General features: G+C 44.6%; 1 long non-coding RNA gene across 2 annotated transcripts in view; it reads right to left on the reverse strand.

The window, feature by feature from the left end:
• Positions 1–3264: 3264 nt before the first annotated feature.
• The window catches only part of LOC128459073 (uncharacterized), a 53219-nt gene continuing 31524 nt past the window's right edge, over positions 3265–24959 (reverse strand). For both annotated transcript variants that reach the window (XR_008342096.1, XR_008342097.1), the window contains 3 exons: positions 20119–20182; positions 6021–6085; positions 3265–4077 (listed from right to left, as the gene is read on the reverse strand). This is a non-coding gene — a long non-coding RNA (uncharacterized LOC128459073). The remainder of the gene's footprint in view (positions 4078–6020; positions 6086–20118; positions 20183–24959) is intronic.

Consider the following 24959-nt stretch of genomic DNA (forward strand, 5'->3'; position numbering starts at 1 on the left):
GACGCACAAGATAAAGACAGAAAGCTGTATGGGAAGAGCAGAAGAAGCAAGTTATCTTATTTTGTCTATTAAACCAGTATGCACCAGGACGAGCACTACCATGTGTCATGCATTACTCTTTTCGGTAACGTTTTACATGAGGCGTGGACTTTGTCCAAGACCAAGTGGTAATTGTGTCATTTTTTTCTTCGGATGCAGCCCCAATTTGAGGAAATGGTTTGGAGTGTGCTTAAAGGCGTCTATGGTGCAGGAGTGTTTGGAACCAACAAGGTTTGGCTCCGGGCTACATGTCAACCTCACTTCAAATTATCCTCATTAACGACGATTCCAAGGGGAAACAGCTATTTGTATGTGTGTGATACTCTGGTGTACGGGGCCTATAATAGTCCTGCATGCGCACCAGCATGAAAAGTGGCCTTTATTAGTCAGGGTCGCAGATTGTACCGAACTGAGCTCGGCAGCCAATGGCAGCTTTTCTGGCTCTGATACTGTGGGAGAATCCAGTATTTGTTACTTGACGTCATATACTGGTGATCGGAGAAACACCCCGACTACTGCCGCTAAAATGTGGGTACATAAAAAGTTGTGGAAAGGTTTTATCGGTGAAATCATGTCATGGATCTCTTTTTAGGAAAGTTAATTATAAGTTACATTTCAAAAATCAAAATGGGTATTATAAAAAAAATTACAAAACAATAGGTGAAGAGAAATCTCAACTGAGGGCAGATTAAAGACGCCACACTGCCCTTAGAAAATGAATCAAGCTTGTGATCTGTGCAAAAGCCCACGTCCCTATTCATATGCCCCCACATCTTCCATTCCATAAACACACACACACACACACAGACACACACACACAGACACACACATACACACTTGAAACTCGGGCGAGAGAAAGTGAAACACAATGAAACTCGCACCAAAACTTGGCAGCGCTTCAAGTGAGGGGTAACCAGTCGACACAAAGCTTGACATTAAAAGTTTGTGGCTTGACACCATTTGCTGAAGTACTTTTCCAATTACAGTTAGAGTTACATCAACACTCTTAATAGAGAAGAAAAAAAAGAAAAAAAAGAGGACATTGTATCCAAGATAGTGTCCCTCACCCCCCCCCCCCCCCCACTATCATTTCCCAAGACTGTTTACTGCAAACACAAGAGCAACGCAGCCTGAGCTCATTATGGACGTATACTGCCAAGTCCTGTCCCCCAGCCTGGGCCTAACTCTGTCGTCTTGGCAACACAGCATCCAAGAACATGGAGCAGAGGGGTGTGGGGGGGTGTTGGTTGATATGCTGGTTGTGATGTGTTTGGGGGGGGGGGGGGGGATTTGCATGATGTCATCCTGTAGCATGGAGTGGGCCCAATCAAACCCTGAGAAAATTATGTCACCTTTTGTTGAGCCGGTCCATTCAGCGCTATAGAAGTGCAGTGAATTGAGAGCTGCAGCGAGGTCATTTCCCCCCTGAGCTGTGTGTGTGTGTGTGTGTGTGTGTGTCTGTGTGTGTGTGTGTGAAAAAAAAAAAAAGTGGGGAGGAGGGGAGGTAGGCGGGGGAGGCCGGCAAGCAGGGGAAGTGCATTGTCGACATGCTAATGTTGTTGACCGTAAGCAGGGCTATGAGGATGTCATGAAGCTCAACTTCCAAAACATCAGCGCCGTGGCCCTCACACCCCCCTCCTCTTTCTTTTTCAGATGGCGCTGACCTCGTCCGCCCCCCCCACCACAAATGTGATTCTTAATATGATCCCTTCGATGCTTTTGAAGAACTCGTCAGGACATTGTTAAGCCTGCGCTCCCCGCAATGGAGACGAGACCGGCCGACTTTATTTTATCACAGAAAAAAAAAAAAAAGACGACAATACGCAAACCCCTTGAGGAATAATTACCTCCTTGGCAACGCCGCTACCTCAAACTCTCCCAGCAGAGTCCCATCCCCCTGCAGCCCCCCCCCCCCAACCAGCCCCCTCAGCCAAACTTTATTGAATCCCAGCTCCAAATTGACAGCGAGAGAGACAGCTGAAGGGGAAGTCGCCGCTGAATCGCTGAACTTACAATAACCAATTGAAAACACTGGAAAGTCTTTCTGCGGAAAGCAAGGGGTTGCAGGGAATTTCGTATCCACAAGCCGGTGAAAACTCCCTGCAGCTTGACCCAGAGAGTGACATTAAAACACTTCTCCCTCAACATCATACAGGCAAGGTTTACAGAAAGTAAAGTCAGCAGACTCACTTTCCATGATGTCATTTGCCTTGTGACAAATTGTGAATGTGTTTTTACGCTGCATCATTTCAGATGTAGCCATTATTGACAAGGCCTGAATCTAGAGTGCTTAGATTTTTTTTGGGAGGGAGGGGGCAATACAAGCAAATTGGGACGTGCACTTTTTCAGTTTTAAAAAATGTGTCACAATAGGAAGTTCAACAAAGCTGTGGTGTAATTACAATAATGATTATCATTATTTTAATTATATTGAATAATTCTTTTTGCAAACAGAGTAGCGCAACTGAACCTTTGTTAACCCCCCATGGAAGCACGCATGCAAGTGATTGGTTCCAGTGAGGAAGCTGTGAACGGACGATATTTGTAATGATACAGGTGTCATTTATTTAAATTATGTAAAAAAACAAGTTCAACAGCCCGGTTCACTTTAGTAGATGAACAAACTGTGAACACCTGGAGACTTTGGCCTGGTCGTCCTCTCTGCAGTGTTTTTTTTGACAGCACCTGAAGGCAGCACAATAAAACCTGAGTGTGATCGATCCTTACATTTCAATTAGGGAACAGTTTTTTTTTAAACCCAGCTTTGCGGCCTACCAGCAATTCAGAAATCAGTAAATTCTGAAAGGGAGAATGAAATAAACGTGATTGGCAGATTCAAATGACACAGAATGAACTTGACCAATTGGGTGGATCTTCTGGATCCGGGCCTGTTAGTGACACTATTAGGTAAAAACCTCTGATTTTCAACATTTCATTTTATCAACATTTAAACTACATTTGTGCATTGCCACTATAAAAATAAATATTGTTTCACGTCTTGTTGATTGAGCAGAAAAGGAAAGAAATTCATAGACAAAGACGATGACAGACGGTAATTGAGACGGTAACAGATCGGCAAATACTGGCCAAACCAGTAACGAAGCCAGCGTGACAAACAGTAAAAACACTCAAGCATTTGCAGACGTATAACGAACACCATTAAATCATCTTATTAGCTGATGATGATCTTACATCTGCAGCTGCAATAACAAAACATACAAAAGCTTGGAGACACTCTTTTATTTCGGCAAATAACACAATCAAAGATATGTTGCAATAAATCATCATGGAAATACGCAGCCTGACAGGAATATTAACCACACACAGAGTGTCACAGGGACATGCAGGGTTAGTGGGAGAGTTTTTAAAGGTTAACATTCATTAACACTGTGTTGATAATGGCCTGATCCTTCTGAGGAATCTCGATCACATGTGTATTAATTAGTTTTTACACCACAGGAGAATTTCACTTCACTCCACAAACCTCATGTGTGCCGGCGCTGGTGAAAGCGCTGCCACCGGTTTGTTAAAAAAATAAAAAAGTCTTAAAAAATGAAAATAACATCTGATTATATTCCATTTACAGTTCCAGCGCCTGTTGACTCTTGTCCCAGAATAACACAGTAAATGTCACAACTACGGTACAGGGTATGAACAACAGTATGAATAAGCGCTGGATATCAAAAGCAGATGCATATACAGGAAAATATTAATCCAGGTTCAATTTAGAAAAAGTCAAATAATATGTAGATCCATTGTGGTAACTACAGCGAATGCACATTCACTGATTTGGCTTTCCTACTTGAGCATCTCTCCAGACAGGGTTGACTGATCTGTTCCATAATGTCGGAGCGGCGGAGTACACGCCGCTGTCCTGCTGAGTTTATGTCAGAGCTCCTCCAAGTCCAAGCGGCTGGCGCGGGTCCTGAGCAGCAACATTGTCAGTGATGGAGCTCATGCTGTCAGCAGCCGTGCCAAGAGCAAACATCTGCTGCAGGGGATGCAGGTCCGCAGTCCAGGCCGGGATTTAACATGATCCTAGAAACATAATACAGAAACTAATGACTGTTGGAAGCCAACAACCACTTGAAGCTTTAACAGTGACACATGTTTCTCATACCCACTCGAAAGAAGTTAGAGGCTTTGCTGGTATTTTTTAATTCTTCTTCACAATATCAAAAAGGTAACTGTCTCCTCAAACTCCTCAGACTCATCAAACATACACAGCTGATCGACACAAGCATCTCCTCAGCTGATGCCTTCAGTTGAACTGATTTGGCTGCTACTTTCAACCCTGGCATGAAGAAGTTGCAGATGAAGCACCCAGCGCCTCGTCCAAATCAAATCATCACATTAAATGCGCTGGCAAATTCCCAGATGCGTTTTGCTTCCAGCAGCGTGAGTCCTTCAGTCCAATATCCGAATTAAGATGTCACTCTCGTATTGTTAAGGCACACAGAACAGTAAAAGATAACAAACGCCCTGATTACAAAGACACATCTGATTCCAGTTTTTGAAGACATGACATAGAATGTCTGTCTAGAACACGAGTGTGGGAAACTTGGAAAAACTGATTTATATCCAGAGCGACAGCTGGATGCACATGTTCTATCGGTGCATAACATCAGCTCATTCACAACAATGTGAGAACGGCCCGAGGTGAGGTAATGCAGGCAGGTGGCCTCTTGTCAACCTCTGCTCTGCTCTACCTGTGCCAGTGTTCACAGCCTCCCACGCAATGACATAATGTCGTCTGCCCCCCCCCACACACCATCCACTCAGGCCCGTGGTTGTCAAGGCAGCGAAGTGGCAGGACCGGCCCGTCCTGCCTGTCCTTTGCCCGGGGAAGGAACAACATGTCAGAGGATAAGTAGTCATCCATCAGTGTTTCTCATCTTCTTTCTGCCTGTCTGCACCTCTGAGCTGGTTTCCCTGCTCGAAGTCACGTTCCACCCATGTACCGGATATGGCCTCATTCTCTTTCTTCATCGACCTCCTCCTGCACTCCTCCCTCCTTCCCTCGGGCCTCACAGATCCCCGTCTGTTACCGACTTTCTTCCCCTGGCCTAAGCTTCAACCAAACACACTTTTTTTAGATTTGATTAATGTTGTCTAAACTTATTTATAGTTCTATACTTCTTCAGTTTCGCTTCTCAACCAAATACATTTTTTTTACCTGATCTCTCCCTTGCCCTCCATTCTGGTTTTTCCCTTCCCACGTTTCTCACCTATGCCTCACCGGGAAGCAGAGCCAGGAGAGAAGGATCAGCACAGAGAACCACGTCCCAACCTGCCTCTGAGCGTCAGCCTGCCCGTGTACGCCTGTCTGTGCCTGGGGCTGCCGCCGAGGCCGTCCCCCTATCTCCCTCCCTCATCAGCACATCTACTGTACCTGTCTGCTGGCTCCCTGCCATCCACACACACACAGCCCCGCTTCGTTTACTGAGGGAACCAGGTAGTGGAAATCAAAGAAGACAATGCAGGCATGAAAAAAAAAAAAAAGACTACTCATGTTGAGGTCAAGCATGTCTGACCTCCACTGAGAACACCCACGGCTACCCCTGAGAGGCGCACGTATACAGTGCCACTCATTCAGCTTGCTGGCTGCTGCGCAAAAGCCCGTCAACGGGTTTCTTTGAAGGCCACCGACTCTGTGGTGGGCCATCAAAGCATATCTTCATTCAGTACCACTGAAAGGATCTGAGGCTCCTGAGAAAAGCAGTGTTTGAAGTGATATCTCTGTGCAACTGCATTCTTTACTGTGCTGTCATGACTGGAGTTACACAATAAAAACAGGAACACGGGCACGAGGCCAGTGCCAACACCACGATCATGTCTCCTCAACATGTGAACTACCACTGCTGCCTCCACTTGATCAGTGTACAGACCAAACTCTGGCTGCGACTGTCAGTGTCCATTAATAAGAATGCATCATCTATTCCTCTGAATGAATATCAAAGAAAAAGCAGAGTCATCCTTACCTGTTGAATCACTGAAGATCATGTTTCCATTACTCAGCCTCTTCTTGTTGCTCCTCTGAGATCATCTGTAAAAGATAAAGGACGGGGGGAAATGAAATGATTCAGAGGGGCTCATTTAAGTGTAAACATAAACGTCAACCAAAAAGACGGACGAATCAGATTTAATTTAGTCCAGCTCTGCCTAAACTTGCATTAACACTCCAACAAATATTTATTTCTCCACAGTACAACGAGAGAACATACCTCCGCTGTCTGTTTTCATAGGGAGGTTTATAGTTAAAAGTTGCAAACCTCCATTACTTAACAAATAACAGGAGTATATTCTATTTTGGTGCACAAAATTGTATTTATTTACTTTTACATTCCTGTTTTTTTGTTCTTGTAAACTACTGGATGTTCACATCTTTAAACAATAATACAATTAAACAAGGGAAAATAAACTGGCTGTGGTTGGAAGTCTCAACCATCTAGGGCAGTTTCGGACAATAAACTTTTTTCCAGACTCATGTGAGGTCACCGTGACTTTTACCTCAGACGACTGAACTTGATCGGATCATCTTTGTGTCCAAGTGAAATCAAGTCAAAATTAAAAGAAATCCACAAAGGATAGATTCGAGAAGAAAGACAGATATAAGATATCATGTCAAAGAGGCCGAAAACATGTGTTGTGAGACCACCAGGACCTCGACTGAGCCCTCCCAAATCGATTCAATGAATCTGTGAGTCAAGGTGAACATTTATGCCAAATTTGAAGTGATTCCCTCAAAGTGTTCAAAGATAATATTTTCACAAGGCAGAAGAGTTTTGTGAGGTTGCAGTGACTTTGACATTTGACATTCAAATTTTAATCAGAGTCCAAGTTAATGTTTGACCAGATGTTATTTAATTTTTGGTGTTCCTGATGTATCATAATCAGAAGAACATGAGGTCACCATGTCCTTGATCTTTGACCTTCAACCAGGAGTCCAAAGGAACATTTGTACCAAATTTGAAGAACTTTAGTTCAGTTTGTTCAGTCTGGACTACTGAAAAAAAACATGGCTGCCTCCCTAGAGAGCGCCCACTCCTGATGTCAATATAAATTGTTTAAATATAAAAGGCCCATTCAAGGGTAAAGATAACATTTGTAGAATTTAGATGAAACATACTAGTGAAAACATCCCTAGGATTATTACATATTTAATTTCTGCCAATAGATCCCTTTCACCTTCACACTGAACTTTTAAGTAACGATCAGCTGCCATACGTTCGTGATGCATTATTCTGTCAGGCACCGGGTTCATAATGACCAGATGAATCAGACCTTCTCCAGTATCTTCACAGACCATTTAAAGAGTCAAACCAGGAGTAGCAGCATAGATCAGCGTGACTCTGGTTTATGTAAATCTAAGGTTTCAGTGGAGTTCGGCAGCACCTGGCAGTTCAGAAGAACGGAAGCATTCAAAGTGGCTTTTTCCATTTTACCAATTTGAAATGTACTTGGTTTTATTTTATAAGGTCAACAAGTTCGGTTAGATATTGAAAACTTGCAGGTTTCCTCATACAAGCATGTGAAGGAAGCTGTGGCGTCTTCATCCAATCACAGACAAAGGTGCTCTCAGCTCCTGAGTTTCACTGTCCCAGACCAGTTCCCCTGGAAACAAATGCACTGTTTCCGAGTGACACAAAGCCTGAACTTAAGAACCTCCTTTCAGGTTGAAGGCTCCGAGAGTTGAGGGGAAAACAGCAATAACAGGACGGCGGGGAGAGAAACTGAATACCGGCGAATTGCTTCCCAGAGTTTCTGGAGGACATGGTAAAATAATTCCTCCTTTTAAAATACCTTTCCCTGGCACCAGGCACCCTAGGTAGCTTTGTGCCGGCCCCATTTCTTTTATATCCCCTCTCATATTTCCGTTTCTTTTAGCTATCGTACTGAGCTAAGTGAGTTATCATGTACACCAGCAGGCTGGAGCGGCATGTGGCTAGGCTAAGCCTCCAGATGAGGTAATGTTTACAGGGCTGGAGAGCCAGGAGAAGGGTTGGTCGGGTCTTGATTAGCTCAGGGGTAGGGGCTCTCTCTAATATTGGATGCCCCTTTGTGTGGTGAGATTACTGCCTTATGAAAAACTGCCCCTGCTGACACGCCTGATGGGATCAGAGCTTCCTGCCTGCTGCATCGTCCTGCTTATGAGCTCTCCACACATGGGAGAGAAAACACACAGCCAAACACCACAAACACACATCTGTACATCTCAGAGAAGACAGGAGTGTGCAGTGCAGAGAGATCATGTGCACAGCTCACAAGAACTGTGCATGCCTACGTGTAAACAAGCATGTACACACACACACACAGACACAAACACACACACACAACCGACAAGCACACACATGGCTGCAAACTGTAAGTCATGACCATAACTGATGACCCCCAGATGGAAAGCAACCTGCATTTATTAGCGAGGCCAGATGCGACACAAACACAAGCTCATGCACGCTCACTTGCTTTTACTGAGGTCGTCTCCTCCGGCCACTCCTCAATGAAAATCACATGATGGACCACATCCAGCTCTGAAAAAACAACTGAGAGTCTCCACCCCGAAAAAACATCAACAAACAATGTTAGAAATCACAGGGGAATCGGAGGCAAAGCTTCTAGGGGATTTGATCCTTGTAGTCCTCGCAAGAAGGCTGAGGCTATAGGATGATTTCAATTATTTGATATAATTTCTGATGGTCCATTAGTTCAAAATAAAGCTCTGATTATATGTGATGTGTAAACAGAAGGCTACAAACAAAACCTGCATCTGATGCAGGGCTGTACTTTTTTCCAGATGCGTAATTGACTCTTAATTAGCAGTGGCCTCACTTTCATGTAACCTTTTCCGAATAAATCTCATTTAAAAACAAGAACAACTGAATCATTGCAGCGTTTTGGTTCCTTCAACCATACAGCAAACATCAACACCTTCTTATTTCTACTGTTTAGGGGCCTGCACTAACAAATTATCATATTTCTGCAGCTCACTATGTGGAAACAGATAAATACTTGTAGGTGTATGCATAAAGCAAGAGCTCTCTTTCTTTCTCTCCCTCTCACACACAGATACAAAGATATACACAGACACACACACGGGGCACTGGCACAACCTTGCGCCAGTGGTCCTCTAAACCAGTCATGTGAAATGACCCGTTCCTTTCTGCAAATCAGATTACATCTCCAAGCTGAGGTCTGCGCACACGCACACGCACACGCACACACACACACACACACACACAGCTCCAGGCCCACGCAGCTCAACACACACATGAACACACATAGATGGCTTAATCAGATTTTGCCCTACAAACCTTCTCGTCTTTGAGAATGTACGCCACCCTGCGCATATCAGCATGGCCCAGAAATAGAGGGTGAAAACTGTGCCTACAAGCTTACAGGACCCAGAGATATGTACTGCATGTATATGGCTGACATCAAGAATAGTGAAAGTAAAAAAACGAGAGCTGCTCAGGCCACAGATTCCCTCGCATAAGATCAAAACAAAGCAAGGTCTTTGTTAAAGAAAATCATAGGGGGCTGTGATAAGCATCCTTTCAGCAGTGCTCGACTGCTGTTTGGCAGCTCCGCTATGGAATGAGCACATGTGCTAACACGTTTATTATGTGTTTGGCAGAAATGCAAATGATAGTTGATTCGCAAATGATTCAAGTCCTCTTCATTTTACCGAGCCCCGATGCACTAAAGCAGGGAACTCTAGAAAGCTAGTTGCTTCAGTTATAGTAACATTTTCCAGGGGTTTTATTAATTTTAACTGAGCTCAACAAGTAAGCAAATAGTATATTAATAAAACAGAACGAGGTACTGTTTGCTTCTATGGTGCTTTTGACGTCTTTGCACATTTTAGATTTAGTGATCAGATGTGCAGCTATCCGAGTTTTCTGCTCCAACTCTTTCATTCTCAGTCATAGTGCGAAAGCAGCTTGCTGGCTGGCTGATGGTGGACTGGTCCGCTTAATCATACCCAGACAGTTGGAAGAAGTACAAGTCTCTGTCCCTACAGGATCTACATTAAGTCTCCACTCTGCTAATCAGAAAGCCCTTTAAATACATCAGCATGTCCCTCTGGCCCAACCAACAAGCAAAATCGCATTTTGTCTTTGCAACTTCTTTAAGGAAATGTCAATTACCTCTCCATCGAGTCTGAAAAACCGACCACTTCTGCTTCAGTGTTCATTGTAATAAATAAATAAACTTAGTAGCTCATTATCTGTGTTCCTTTTTGCCCTTGATCCTGTGGAAGTCAGAGGGTGGGAAGTCGTGGGTGGCAGGAAGCTGAGATAGTTGTGGCTACAATGGGGCGTCAGGACTCTGTCAGTCATCCCAACTCAAGTTCAACTCGAGCGGGTCATTTTCTCTTCACCGTGATATCTGAGAGCACCAGCGATGGACACCAGCAGCGAGGGGAATGGAGGAGCGGAGGGACCGTGCCCTGGGTTAGATTGCAATGGATGCTCAGATAAGAAGACCGCAAAGGGCAGATTTAGGCAGGTCAACAGGGGAAGCTGGCTGAGGCTCCGGTTACCTGCAGGAAGAGCTCACTCATCCCTCAGATCACCTCCCACACCTGCGGAGGCCGGCATCTGTAACACGGTGCCACCAGCCAGGAGCTGGGAAGTGGTCGCCAAAGCCTCCCAATGGTTACTCTTACAGCAACTGGACAATAAATCATTGTGTTGGTGGTTTTACGAGTTCTGGCCCTCACTAACATAACTGGCAGTTATTTCCCATAGCATATCAAGACTTTAAAATTGGAACTATCCGGATAGCCACTGGTTTCAAGTTAATTCAAGTACAGAACCAAAACTTGGAAAGATACTTTGGCGTTTTGTTGTTTTGTTGAAGTCATATTGATGTGTGGTCTTTGGTTTTGACCTTTGGGAAACTCCAAATATCTGAAGTTCAGTCGACAACAAGTTCAGAATGTCCATGATTTGATGTTCTGTGCCAAATTTGGTGACAGCTTAGAAAGTGAATGCACTCGCAGCTCCTATCTGGAATGTTTCTGTAGCCACAGGACCATGTGACCACAGCAGTACTAACTAATACTTTAAAAACAGGAAACAGCTAGTTTCAAATCGCTGCGGGCTGAATTTGATATGACACTAACAGTGAATGTCAGTGCATACCCGTTACAGCCTTTCACATGTCACAATTTATTTTCATCATAATTTGGACATTTACTGAAGATGAGCAATGCTACTGAACAAGCCACCGATCAATAAATCTATCAAAAACATTGCAAGGCTAAAAGGTTTGCGAAAATGGAATTGAATAACTCAGAAACACATATGGTCACTGTTATATCACACATTCCTGACAACACACGCATGAACATAACCATAAACTAAAGATAGCGTCGTCTACTTGAGTGCATTTCCTTTCAACGGGGTTAGCATATGGCTGCTGGTTCCCCTTTTACACCCTGTCTGCACAGAACAGCCGACTTACAGCTTACACCTTGAAGTGATAAGGACTGTGACCTTGAACATCTTCAGCAGTGGGACATGATCCATACATATGATAAATCCTAACATGGAGGATTATTCTGGTTTAGGAGGTCGATTTGCCAAGGCACCGCTCCCAGGTTTGCTTTCAAGTCATCAGCGTCATATGCTGAGCCAAGCTACAGCTTAAAAATGGAAATTTAAGAGGATAATAAAGTTACATCAAGCCATTCCTTAATAACACAAATTAAACAGCATAACCCTCCTCCCCTACTGTGGAAAAAAACCTAATTTGTGTGTTTTACAAGGTGAGAAGTGATGAAACAGTTCTATTCAGAAGCACTGGTGGCAATGAATTGTCTTTTCTTAAAAGAAAATGCCACCAAGTTATCTCCTATCATCTGTTTAACCCAGTAGAGGGAGTGACCAGGAATGGTGACAGGAGCAGTGAAATGTTAGTTTTAGAGTGAAGGTAAACAGCCTCTCCCATGGTGGGCCTGTACCCTACACAGAGAGAGCACATGTTTCCCATTGTGGTTAAAAGGAAAGGGGATTAAAGTGTAGTGCAGCCGAAGCCATACCCATACACCCCACGGTGGGATCACAGTACTTTCAGGTCTTTCAGTACTGCTGATGCAGCCCAGTTGGAAGTGGGTAGTATGTATAGGGAGAGGGCACTGGCAGTTTTATCAGATGGGCAAGTCAGGGTCCTCCAGAGCCGGACTTTTGTCCCGTTCATAACAACATTAACATGCAATCTTGGTGATCCATCCACTGGTGGACAGCATCAGTTCACACCCGGCACAGCCTGTCCACACAAGCATCTCAAGTGACCACATCTCCTTTCCCTTCGCTCTATATGCAAACAAACACGTAGCTAATTAACAGCTGCTTGTAAAGGCAAAATGCATTATTTTCCTCGAAAGTCTGACTGTGACGAAAAAGTCTGATCTACGGTGAAATAAGATTGGAAACAGATTGGATTGCAGTGTTGGCCACAGATAAATCAATGCATGGGAAAAAGTTAAAATATTGTCAGCTCATTATGAAACTGTGACGAGCCAGAGGACGTCAGCAGGGCAGGCGGTCCATCACAGGACACATTTGCGATCTAACTGCCGAAAGAATGTGGCCACATGCTTCCCAGACGTTCTCCAAATGCGGTTTCATACGTGTCCTCAATGTTTCTTCACACCTGCACTTAGAGCTGTCCACTTGCAGATCACCCAGGACGGATGTGAATGCCAAGTCTGAGGGGGGGAGCCTTTGAGGCCTTTCTCTGGGAATGAGGAGTCGGGCATGTTACCAAGGAACTGCCTTACACTCACACAAACACGGGGCAGGTTAGGTTTATGAAAGGGTGTTGAAACAGAGCAGATTTCACTTTTCCCAATATTGCCCCCGCGAAAAGAAATGAGATTCATAACTCATATGAACAGAGAAAGAGAAAGGGGGGAAAAAAGAGATGAAGCCGGGGTTAGACTAAAAACAAACAACAAAGGAAGTTACTGGGGACTGGTTTTGGCTGCCAGATAGGAGGTTTTCACCCCAGGGCTGTGGGGTCAAATAGGCCACAATCAGGTACCACAGGGGACAGTTGAAGCAGGGGACTGTGACTGTGCAGCCAATTACAGGACACTTTAAAGAGGCTAATCACGCATGGGACATTGAGGAAGATATGCATAGTGGAGCATATCTGCACGTACCCAAAAACTGCCAATTAACCAACACCCCATGAAGCTCAGCTGTGACCGATTCGGCAGGAGGGCTTCCATGTGCAGTGAGTAAAGCTTGGCTAGGAAAGGATGTAGACGGAGGGTCAAGCATTCAGCCTGACAAGTCTCACCAAATATTAGTGTCTCTACTGAGTCATGTTAGAGACTGATTGTCATCTATTGTGTGAGGGTTTCTCCGAAATCGGAACTCGTACTTGAGGTGGTGAACCCCAAAGGCTCATTTATGCTCAAGGTGAGATGCTTACGTAGAAACAGACGGCACCTTCTGTTCCTACTCATTTAATCCGTGATTGCGCACTTCTTCAAATAGGGATTGAATAGTCAAAAAATGAGAGAACCCTCTGGAAATCATAGGGGGCAGTGTAGACAATAGTTCAAGCTAGAGGACAAAAGAACACGATGAAGAAAGTACTTTTGTGTTGGTTAGTTAGACCAAGGCCGATTTCTTAACAACAATGCCAACGTAAAACACGGATGGAAGTATGCTTCAGTGACGGTTAAATAGATTGAAAACGTTGTATCTGTAAATTCTGTCACTTATAAAATATACTTGGACTTAACTATGTAAAACTTTCAACTTAAATTGGAATTTGAAAATGTAAAATGCTGTTCATTTCACTTGCATCTTGACTTCTGACTTGACCCGGATGTGACCCTAGATCCCTTCAAACCGCTCCACCCAGTGGGAAGGGATTCTCAGCCTGACTAGTTTAACTCGAGCATTCCAAGAAAAGTTAACTGTCATTCTTAACCTTTTGGCCTCAAAGCCCACACACATAAACATAGATAATTACATGCTACACGTCTGTCAGTCTAACTAAGTGAGTTGGTGTATCTGCTTCTGTCTGTGTTTGTGGGAGGAACTGGGGCAACAAGGATTGTGAGCAGAAGTGTTTGTGCAGATTTGCAGGACTTTCTCACCCACAAAAACCCTGTGTGGGGAAAAAGAGCACGGCTTGTTAATGAGCATGTGCGTACTCGTGTTTTGAAACTGGAAACAGACTTATGCAGTGTTCGGGATCAGCTCTTTAAAGGCCATCCTGAACAAGCTCGCACGGCTCTATAAACCCTGTTCCCTCTCTGATCCAGGTGACGCTCGGCCAATACTTTCATGACACACAGGACGGACACATAAACACCACCCTGACCGCTTACTCGTTCTTTGTGACGTCAATAATTTCCGATTCCGATGACGCTACACTGACATTCAGTGTCATTGATTAATTGGTTCCTACGGGGTTCTAAGAGTTTCCGTTTTGAAAAAACAGAACCCTTACCGGAGCTCTAAACTGTAAGACTTAAACAGGATTCCGGCCACAGCACAAGATGCCCTGGAAGGGGATTTAAAAAAAAAATCAACCAGGGTAAATTTTCCTATTGGTACTGATCAGAGTGTTACATGTGATGCAGTTAGAGGGGAAATCTGTGAAACGTCACATTTGTAAATGCAAAAGTCCAGATTCATGCCCTTGCATACATGTGTGTGTGTGTGTGTGTGTGTGTATGTGTGTGTGTGTCGGTGGCTGTGTCGGTGTGCACATATTGTTCATACACACACGCTTAACTCAAAAAAACTCCTAACATAAATGTCAAGGAACTGCAATGGTGGAAAAAGGTGGGATAGGGAACACATCAAGGCTAATCTGGCCAGGGATTAGGAGCAGGCAAATATCACCTATAATAAACAAATGACTAACATTCATCTGTGTGCTTTCAAGCCCCCCGGGCTCCAGCGAGAGCAAAACAGGGTCTGGATCCAATCCCTGCTGTTTATCAGTGCGAGTAGAAGCGCCCACTTGTCAAACCTCCATGAAAAGCATTTGGGGGACAAACCCAGAATGGGGATCAGAGCAATCCAACAAATCAGTCCTCCCAGATTTGATTTACAGCTCAGACCTGAAAGACCAGAGCCCAATAGTCTGATGGTAATGGCCGTTTTGTTACCGCTTCATTATTCATGCTGACACTGTCTTCTGGTCAGCCATTTTCTGTGGGATGACAATTTGATTTTGACTGACACATATCGCCTGTGAACTTTTCAGCTGAGACAGAGGCTGTGTCGAGACAGCCGAGTTTCTGAATGGGTTAAAATAAATAAAAAGACACTGTGACAGCACATATACAAAGGGATTGAGAGTCAGACACCCATTTTTCCCACTCTCTAAAATGGGAAATGAATGGGAACGTGGTCTTAGACTTTTGGATCACACTGACGCACAACACTGCGAAGCCAATGTGTTGATTAAAAAAGTGAGAAGACACAAATGATTAAAGCGGATACAACTATTCTACTATTCTTTGAATTTAAAGTTGACTTTCTTTTTGTCATATGATTACATACAGTTTTCTATATAACACACTATGAGTTTAATCTAGTGCTGTACCAAATTAACATTTCAATCACGTGATTCATTGATTTATTAATTGATAATAACTTGTTTCAGTCTCTCAGATTTGATTTTGCTGCTTTTTCTGTTTTATAAATATAGACTGAAACATAATAGACAATTCTGAAGTCTCACAAATTTTATTGGACATTTTTCTACTATTTAATAAACTAAAATAAATTGCAAATATACAACACAAATTGGATAAATGTTGCATCTTAGCTGTTGTTTGGCCTGTTCCAATTTGACCCGAATCAAAATGTTTTTGTTAGAAGCAAATATCCAAGGCAGGTGGCAAATTTAAAACCAGGCCACGGTGTCCTCGTTGCTCAAGGGCAAAAGGGATTTTTACGAGGCAACAACTCAACCGGCGCTGACAGCAGAGCAGCGCACCGGATTCACATTATTGACAAATATTGATTACTTGTCTAGGCATCACCATGGAGATTATTGCAGAGGAATTCTGGACAGATAAAGTAATGGGCCATAAATTCCCTCTGTAGTCACGCCGTGGGTTAATTAGCAGTGTGATGAAACCGAGATCAAAGGTAAAGCAGTGAAAGCAGGTTGTAATTTAGCCTGTGCACTTTCCTGCAATGAGGGGAATAGTGCACACGAGGAGAAAAGGCGTCCAATGGAAATGCAAACACTGCATGTTTCCTCAATCTCCTCCCTTTTGTGACATCAGATAAAAATGCTCTACTAAGTCTTAATTTAGGTGGATGTTCAGAGGCCTTGATCTCATTCTGTTTGTATGTGTGCGTGTGTGTTTGTGAGAATGCTAAGAAGAAAAAGTCTTCCCTTGGCTTTAATCCACTTATTTTGTTTCGCTCCACTGTTCAAGGTGGAAAAGTGCCGAGACGGCAATGCTTTGCCTTCTCTGTGTGTTTGGCCCTCAGTGCTTTACCTGCTGAGCGCCGGGACTCACCAAGCCTGAGGAGCTCCGTGGCGTTAACCCTGTCCCTAAGTATGTCCCTGGCCAGCACAAAAGCCATCTGGGGTGCAGCTGAGAGCTTTAGCAACAAAATAACTCTTTCAATCTGCACGCTGCATGGTTCTGACTGCGGGGCGTTGAGGTCGCCAATACCAAGACTTGCACCGGACCCTCCTCCTCTTTCTCCTCCGCCCTTCTAATCCCGGCCTACATGACTGACTCCATCTGAAAGCCCCACACGCCAGAGGTGGGAGCCAACAGCACAGTGAGGTTCAGAAAAAAAAAGACCACCTGCTCATCAAACTAAATTGCACTCACTGAAGGCAATGGGGAAGAGAATAGAGAGAATGAAAAGGAGGGGAGCGAGAGAGAAAAAAACACGAGTACGAATAAAAAAGAAAGACAAAGTCACTGCTCTCCCTCTGTGATCTTGGCAGACAAAAGAACAAATTGCATTTATGCATCACGGCACCCGAGGGTCGAAATCGTCGGAGTCCCACTCAGTCCTGTTTGTGTGCGAGCATGTTGATATAGGTTCCATCAGTTCCCAGAGCCAGAGAGGTGCACAGGCCTACCTTTCAGCCTTTCATCTCGGCTTCTTTTGTATTCCGCTGCACATCCATCTGTTGTCTCTCTCCTCCATTTGGTGGAATTGACTGTTATTATTCCAAACAGCATTATCTATATTAATGCCACAGGTCTCAGGACTGTGCACTCCCTGGGAGCCTGGGGTCTGGACAGAGCTGGGACCAATCTCCCTAGATAAAAGCTTAGTGGAGAGCTGTATGCAAGCCAGACAGCTTGGACAGGCCTTCATCCCCACTCCTCATTCTCACAGAGAGGTATGGGCCCTACAAAGACCGAGATATGGCTTTAATCTTGGCACTTTCAGGCAGGCAGGAACGTTTGAACTCAGAGCAGCTCTCTGGAAGGCTATCATAAGTCACTTCGGGTTGTTAGCCACTAGTCAGAACAAACAAATTGTGTTATTACCAAACACATTTATATAATATTTGAAAAAGTGAAGGATCCACAATAAAAAAAATAATGAGAGGAAGGTTTTTGAATCAGGTTTTTAAATCATGAAACTTTATCTCGGTGCTTCGGTTTATGGGGCTGCCCTCCAGTTCTGCTGCGGCTTATACTCGTATGTACTTGGAGCTGAGGCCATTTCCCAAAGTCGGCCATGCGTGACGAGTTATTTTAAAGGTGGTGTGGAGAGCTGACGTGTGGCCAGGCCAGGGCAGGGCAGCGGTTGGGGTCTCGGCTTAGTGCCTCAAGCCCCTCGCTCCAGTGGTCACGAAGCCTCAGCTCCCGGCCCGAGTCCGGACACTGATTTATGGGACAGGGGGATTACCATCAAACCAGTCATGAGGACCACCCAGATGGTGGCACAGGATGACAGCAGCACAAACACACACACACACACAGTCGCCACACGCACACAAATTCAGATGTACTGCTACATCCGCACACGCACATTGTGTACCTTCACACTCAGATGTCCATAGAAAGCCACATAAATTGAAAAGCTGCACATTCAATCTGTACTGGCTCCGTTAACCACTCAAGTGCAGTGAGTGGGATTAGTTCAACGAGGTTTCCTCATTATAACAAAGCAAGGGAGCCGGCTTTGCTCATCAGAGATCATATGTATCTACTGGACGCTCCTGGTTAATTCTGCTCAGCCACAATGTTTTTGTCTCACTTACGTTTCGGTAAACCACGATTAAAGATAATTTGTTTTAAAGAGACCAAGGTACAAAACAAGAGCCGTCCAGTCACAGCTAGCTGAAGAAGAAGGCTCAGACTTCAGGCTTCTACCAGAGTTTTTTCTAAATTATCTATAATGGTTGACATTCAACTTTTCTTCAAAGCAGGTCCGGACTCCTCTCATTTTCACTCGGAATGCATTTACCATCCATCATACTTTCCCACCAAGTCACATTTTCATCCAAGAAAAGTGAACATGTGCAAATACACTGAGCGAAGGAGGAAAAGGGGAAGAAAGGCACATATTTCTCACTTGCCGGGGCACAGCACTACTCAACCTCAAGTTACAGTTGGATGAGCCGAACAATAAGAGTCCATGACAAATCGGACATAGTGCATTCCTTGGGCAAACACTCATCTAATAAAGGAAGACAGGTAGGCAAACACTCACCTGCCCTAAGCTAATAACACATGTGGAGACAAACACACACATGGACACACACACAGACTTGAACGTGTCGATATGTTGAGATGATGTATGAAGATAGGACCAAATTTGATAAGAAAAATTTAATTCTAATCAAACTAATACAGCATTTTTCCCAATGAATAAATCAATATACTGTACTACAAAGAGATCTATTTCTCTGCGCTCTATCACTGCGTACAGAACTATCATGTACGGTACTTGACCTGTGCTCTGTGTTTAGGGTTGTGCTGCAACTGCAGACCAAAAATAAACAGATATAGAATATATAGCTTTTAACCATTTTAGAATAAGTTGCACCTTATAAACCTCATGTAAGTCTGGGCCCACAAATGCCGTAGCCTCCTCCCAGCCACTGTCTGCGTGTGCGCTTGTGCCGCTTTGTGCGTGTGACAACGTTTAAAAATGACTCTGCACTTTTGTGCATCAGAAAATCGTCGATGACTGTACTCGCAAACAAATCAGACACAATTTCCCCAAAGGCCCGATGACACCGCTCCACCCAGTGGGACGCACCCCCTCAGCCGCTTCCTGACCATGTGACTTCCCTCCAGTGGCCTTTTGATTGGACGCTCAGTGGCGGAGAGGATGAAGAGGAGCGAGGAGGAGGCGGTGGCGGAGGGTGGCGGGGAGCTGGCTGGCAGCGGACGCATGAGAGAAAACAAATTCCTACCACATCGCCATGGAGATGAGTCAACAGTAGGTCGGGGGCCGGGTGGGGGGGACGTGGGGCACAGGCTGACCTGCTGTAGTTAACAATTCATCCCCGTATCCGGCTCCCAAATGATTGGGCAAACACGGAGTGCTGCGGAGTCAAAAGGCCTCCAAGGGTCTGAGAGAGGGGCATCACCCTGAGGTGACACACTGACAGGCACACACTGGTGGGTAGAGGGTGGACCAGTATAGGGAAGGGATATGGGGCACTAGAGGGGAGGGAGGATTGGGAGTGGGGGGGTTGATTGGATGTGGGAGAGTGGCTCAGTACACCGAGTACCAAAGGCTCCAGCACAGTCACAACACATTATTGATGGCTGTGGTTTTTGTAAAAGCAATATAATTAAATGATTTATGTTAAGATGCCAATTTGAGGATGGGAACATTCTGTTAAGTACACCACAACAAACATCACCCTGTTAATTCTGTTCAAATTCTCCATGTTAAGCTTAATGCTTAACAACATTCTGTGGCTGGCCGTGCCAAGAGTAAAATAGCAGTTGCGCCAGTTTTATAAGCTTCAACCACAGCAACACTATGATTCTCTGGCATATATCCACTTAGATAGAAGGCTAACCCAGAGGTTTGCAGGAAAACCCAACAGGCAAATCTTTAAATATTTTCAGTGTCTCTATATACTCACCAGAAGATCCCTGGGAAGCGATTAAAGGTTCACATCTTATTCCATGAATTTGGATTCCTTCATTCTGAAAAAAAGCATGAGGAGAAAAGAAAAATCAAAGGAGGACAAACGTCACTTCACACACTCATTATATCGTGTTCCATGGCTGTATCTGGTTAACTCTTCACTCCCCATTTGTACAGCTGGGTTCATTTAGGTGTTAGTGCATGTAATATGAGGTACAAATGGAAAATGGTTGAAAGCCTCAGCCCACAAGACCTGGATCCAAAAACACTGACCACTTTGCAGCGGAGCAGAGCGCCTGCTTGACAATAATGGGTCAGGGGCAGAAAAAACAGACGGGCGACGGGTGGATCTCATCAATGTCACGTCCGTACTGAAGAAGAACCGCAGGGCCTCAACGCTGCACTCATGTTCGGCTCGACTTTACGCAGTGTTAGGTTTTGTCTCAGTCAGCACAAGCTGCCGTGTAACTTTATGCACCGTCACGGCCGGGTCTGCTCCCCCAGAAAAGCAAACCGAATCCCATTATCTAATTAGCCATCTAACGTTGAAGGGTTGAAATGCCACCGTCACAACAGCCCTTCTACCGGGCAGCTGTGCGAGGAGGGTGTGTGAGCAGAGAGGACCTGCTACTGGTCCTCCACCGAGCGCACGTCAGAGCAGTGTTTTCCCCAACAACGCTGAGGCATGTTCCCCCTTCAGAGGGAACGAGGCTGCCGTCTACAAGGCGTCTACCCAGCAAGTCTTGCAAATGAAAAACAGGACCGCATCATTTATTGTGCGTCTGTTGGAAAACGAGAACTAAAAACAAGGGGAAAAAAGCACAGTTGTGATAAAAATACCAGATGTTGAGTCACTTCTCGAAAGGTGTGTCATTCAGGGAGCTTGGGACGAACCTCTGGCCGCGGCCGAGCTCTAAATTTAGCATATTTACAAAAATAAAAAATGAGTTCAGTCCCTGGCACAGGGAAACGTTCTCCTCCCCATTCATGATCTCAGCGGTGCCGCCAGCGTCACTCGTGACGAAAACGCTGACCATATAAAACAACAAAACAAGACCTCCTCAAATACTCAGAGTACATAAGGAAGCAACCGCAGCCTAATGTTCCCTGCAAATGATCCTATTACGGCAATTCAACCGAAAAAAAGAGATGGTTTTGACTTTTCTATTTTTAGAGCAGCGTTGGAGAATAAAGGACCTTTTACATAACAACCTCAGACAGAACACAGAGTCTAGTTTGTAATAAAGAAATGGAATGAATGGCCAAGAAGCCTTCCACATGGCTTTCTACTCATGTACTCTGTGTACACAAAGTGAATAAAGGATGCATGACACATGTAGAAAGCTACTGTGTTCGTTGACTGTATCCGTACATGCCAGGGATCAGCCTGTGTGTGGCAGTCTAGGGAGGATGCCCCCGGGCCAGGCTGAAGAGTAAGTGAAGCAGAGGTCCCATCTAAGCTCTAAAGCATGCGAGTATCGGGCCTGTAACTAAAACACAGGCATAAACACAGGCGATGTTAGGGATTACACCCTGCACTACCGCCGCAGGAAACCACAGACAGCACAGGTGGAACCGTGACACGGCGATGGACACATTCCTCTCCATCTCCGCTCTGCCCATGGAGGTCTGACTGACAGCTCATCATCTGCTCTTGTTGGCTGTGTGAAACTTGTATAAACATCTGCAGTCTGTTTGAGTGTGCGTATATGTGTGTGTAGGAGCCACAGGTGAGGGACACACACACACACAGAGGGGATTACATTGGCCTTATGTCAAATAAAAGAAGCCTCGCAGCACAATACCACACAATCTGTCAGAGAATGAACATTTTTCCTTGGAGAAATCTTCTCCGTGGTGTTTTTGTCCCACTTTCCCTCGAGAGCTGACTCCGATCTGACCTATCAACTTTGAATGTATACAGTAAGTGATATATAAATATATACCTGCCGACAGGTATATATATTTATATATATATATATATATATACTGCTGCACAGATCTATTTAGATTTTGTTTAAACCGTCAAGAAGTTTTATGTTTGTGAGAGAGGGAAAAAAGAAAGCAGCAGGGAGGAAGCGAGTCATCATACAACACATTTCCTCAGTGAACAGCACCCTCTAGAGCCACTGGCCCAGTCAGACCTGCACTCCTCACTCTCACTGGTGCTGATGGTCTCAACATGAGCTGCCAACAAATAAAACTCATCAGAAACAATTACCACTCGTCAATTCAAAATGAGAAAATCTGACAAGCGCACATGCCGTATGATTATTCATATTTACAAATATGCGGGGGCTGTCTCGTCCTCAGGCTCATTGGCGAGCCACACTGCACAGAGGTGAGGCTGAACCACTCATTATCCCAGTGTGAGTTGATAATGAGGCAGGCCGTTATTAAGATGTTTGCTTTAATCGTGTGCAGGGTTATTAGGGGGCAGTTTACAGTACACAAGAGAGATTAGGGCACGCCATGCATGACAGAAGGGAGCTGAGGAGGCCAGTGATAGGCCAGCTACCCACAACTGTGAAGCGGGCTGAGAAATACGAGCGCACAGTAGGACATGAAACCCGGCAGGACGAACCTTTCCCTCTCTCTCTCTCTCTCTCTTTTCCCTTTCTCTTCCTCCTTGTCTCACTCTCGCCCCGTGTTCGCCTCAAATCATGTTACACAACCACAAAGAAAAGCCTTGTGCATCGGAGACTTATTTAAAACAAGCGGAGAAGAAAAGAACAGTAAAGAGAGGATCACGGAGGGATCTACACAAGCAGTAGGTGCTTGGTTCCTTTATGTTTGTATAAAAGGACAACATGGCGGGGAGCTTGGCACTACTGTAAAGACGCACAAGTCCAGACACTTACGCCCCTGACTACTTCACACATGCTTACATAAACTAAATCAGCCCGAGAGACTCGGCTCCGTGCACCGGCCAGGGAGCACTACGCGTTTCCTCCATATTTTTCCACGCCGTTAATAAACCTAGACATTGCACTGGTTCAATACGTTTTGTTGGGATTCAGGGAGCACTTGAAAATCCATCATTTTACGAGCTTTCAAACTTTCCCACAGAATCCCCACCCCGTAGATTCGACCCAGAGTAGAACTCAATTAGGGGCCGCCACACGCAGCACCAAATGCTGCACTCATAACTTGACATATCACCCATGTTAAAAAAAAAAATGTTGCCTTAAGAAAAGCTATTTTCTGACATGCAACAAGAAGTGAATCATTCAATTTGAATTTTTCTCATTTTGAGAAACTACAAAAGCTGCTAACTAAGAGTTCAACTGAGCTGGACTGTCTCTGTAAAATCAGCATGAATCTAAGTGCTCACAGTATTTACACTCTGAAGAACTCTGCTATGAAACAAAAGCTTGGATTTGATTCGCGTCAACATCATCCGTGTCGCTGTCGCTTCACTCATTCAGCTGCATAACAGATAAACCGGAAGAGTCGGAGATTAAAACGAACTTTTCACACATCCTCTCGCGCTGCATGGCGAGTAAAAAGGCGAATGTGTGTTTAACTGTGTGTATCGAGTTAGCAGAAGGTCAGAATGGTGAAGTATTACAGCACTGTTTACTCTCTTCCATGTACTCCCGGGGACAAGCCTGTTTGAGAGTTTGAACAGTGACGTGTGAAACCCGTGAAAACAGGACATAGCGCCGCTCTGTTTGCTCAAGAACACCTAAAGAATGGAGTGCCATTACAAAACAAATCCCTCGGCCTGCATTCCTCCTGTCCGTCAAACCCTACCTGTTCAACAAGATATGACACAGGCTGGAAAAAGGTAGCTACAAGAATCTACTTCATGGTGGGGGGGTGACTTGCAATTTGTTACAATGCTGTCAGCTGTCTGACCTTCATGTTGGACCTGCAGAGGAGAGTGGAAGAGAAAGAATCCTCCTTCCTTTTGCCAGTAAACAGACACATGTGCAAGTCATACAGACATGCAGGTGCTAAACAGGAACACACCCTCTCCTCTGGATCATCTTTATTTATATTTATTGATGATTGCAAAAAAAACATATGAGCGACTTCATATTTGTGGGCATTTTCACCTCTATTGACAGGACAGAAAGCTTTAAATGAGGAGAGAGAAAGGGGAAGACATGCAGCAAATGGGAAGGTCGGAATCGCACCTGCGGTCGCTGCAGATTGGCTCAAGCCACTGTGTGTGGGACGTACGTGCTACCAGGTGATCATGAGCAACTATCTTAGGAAATTAATCCTTAAAATAATGCAAAAAGAAACTTAATTCTATATATGAGTGTAACAACTTCAGGATTTTTACTTTGTTAGGTGTCACTTGAGCTAAAAAAAACTGTGGAAACTCATTCGGGTCTTTCTGGACTTATCACTCAAAGAAACAAAAACAATTGATCCTAAAGATGAATCATTTCATCGTCACAATGTCTCTGAGTGACATGATGGATTATTTCCCCTATAAATTCAATCTTACATTTTGAAAACACCAAAGGCAACGGGACAGTTTGATAACAGCCTGTTTTTCTGCCTTCTGTCCGGCATCTGTTATAAGCAACATTTTAATGATGTTTTTCGGCCGCGATGCTGGACGTGCTCTTATGTAACAAGTGATTAAACCCACAAAAACAAACTGATGGACCCGATAGTAAAGTCGAGGTGACACCGGGTGGAAATCCATCAACTGGAACACATGAAAAGGAGAGAGGGGCACCTCCCCTCCCCTCCACACCATCATCCGTGTATCAGAGGAGCCATTGGGAGAACTGGATGTGATTTGTATGTGTGTTTTTGAAGAGGGGTGCTCATAAACAGCCATGAAAGGGGCCCCTCTATTCAGCCCGCCAGCCG

The sequence above is a fragment of the Pleuronectes platessa genome, chromosome 16 (genome assembly GCF_947347685.1).
Source record: "Pleuronectes platessa chromosome 16, fPlePla1.1, whole genome shotgun sequence".
NCBI classification, from domain to species: Eukaryota; Metazoa; Chordata; class Actinopteri; order Pleuronectiformes; family Pleuronectidae; genus Pleuronectes; species Pleuronectes platessa.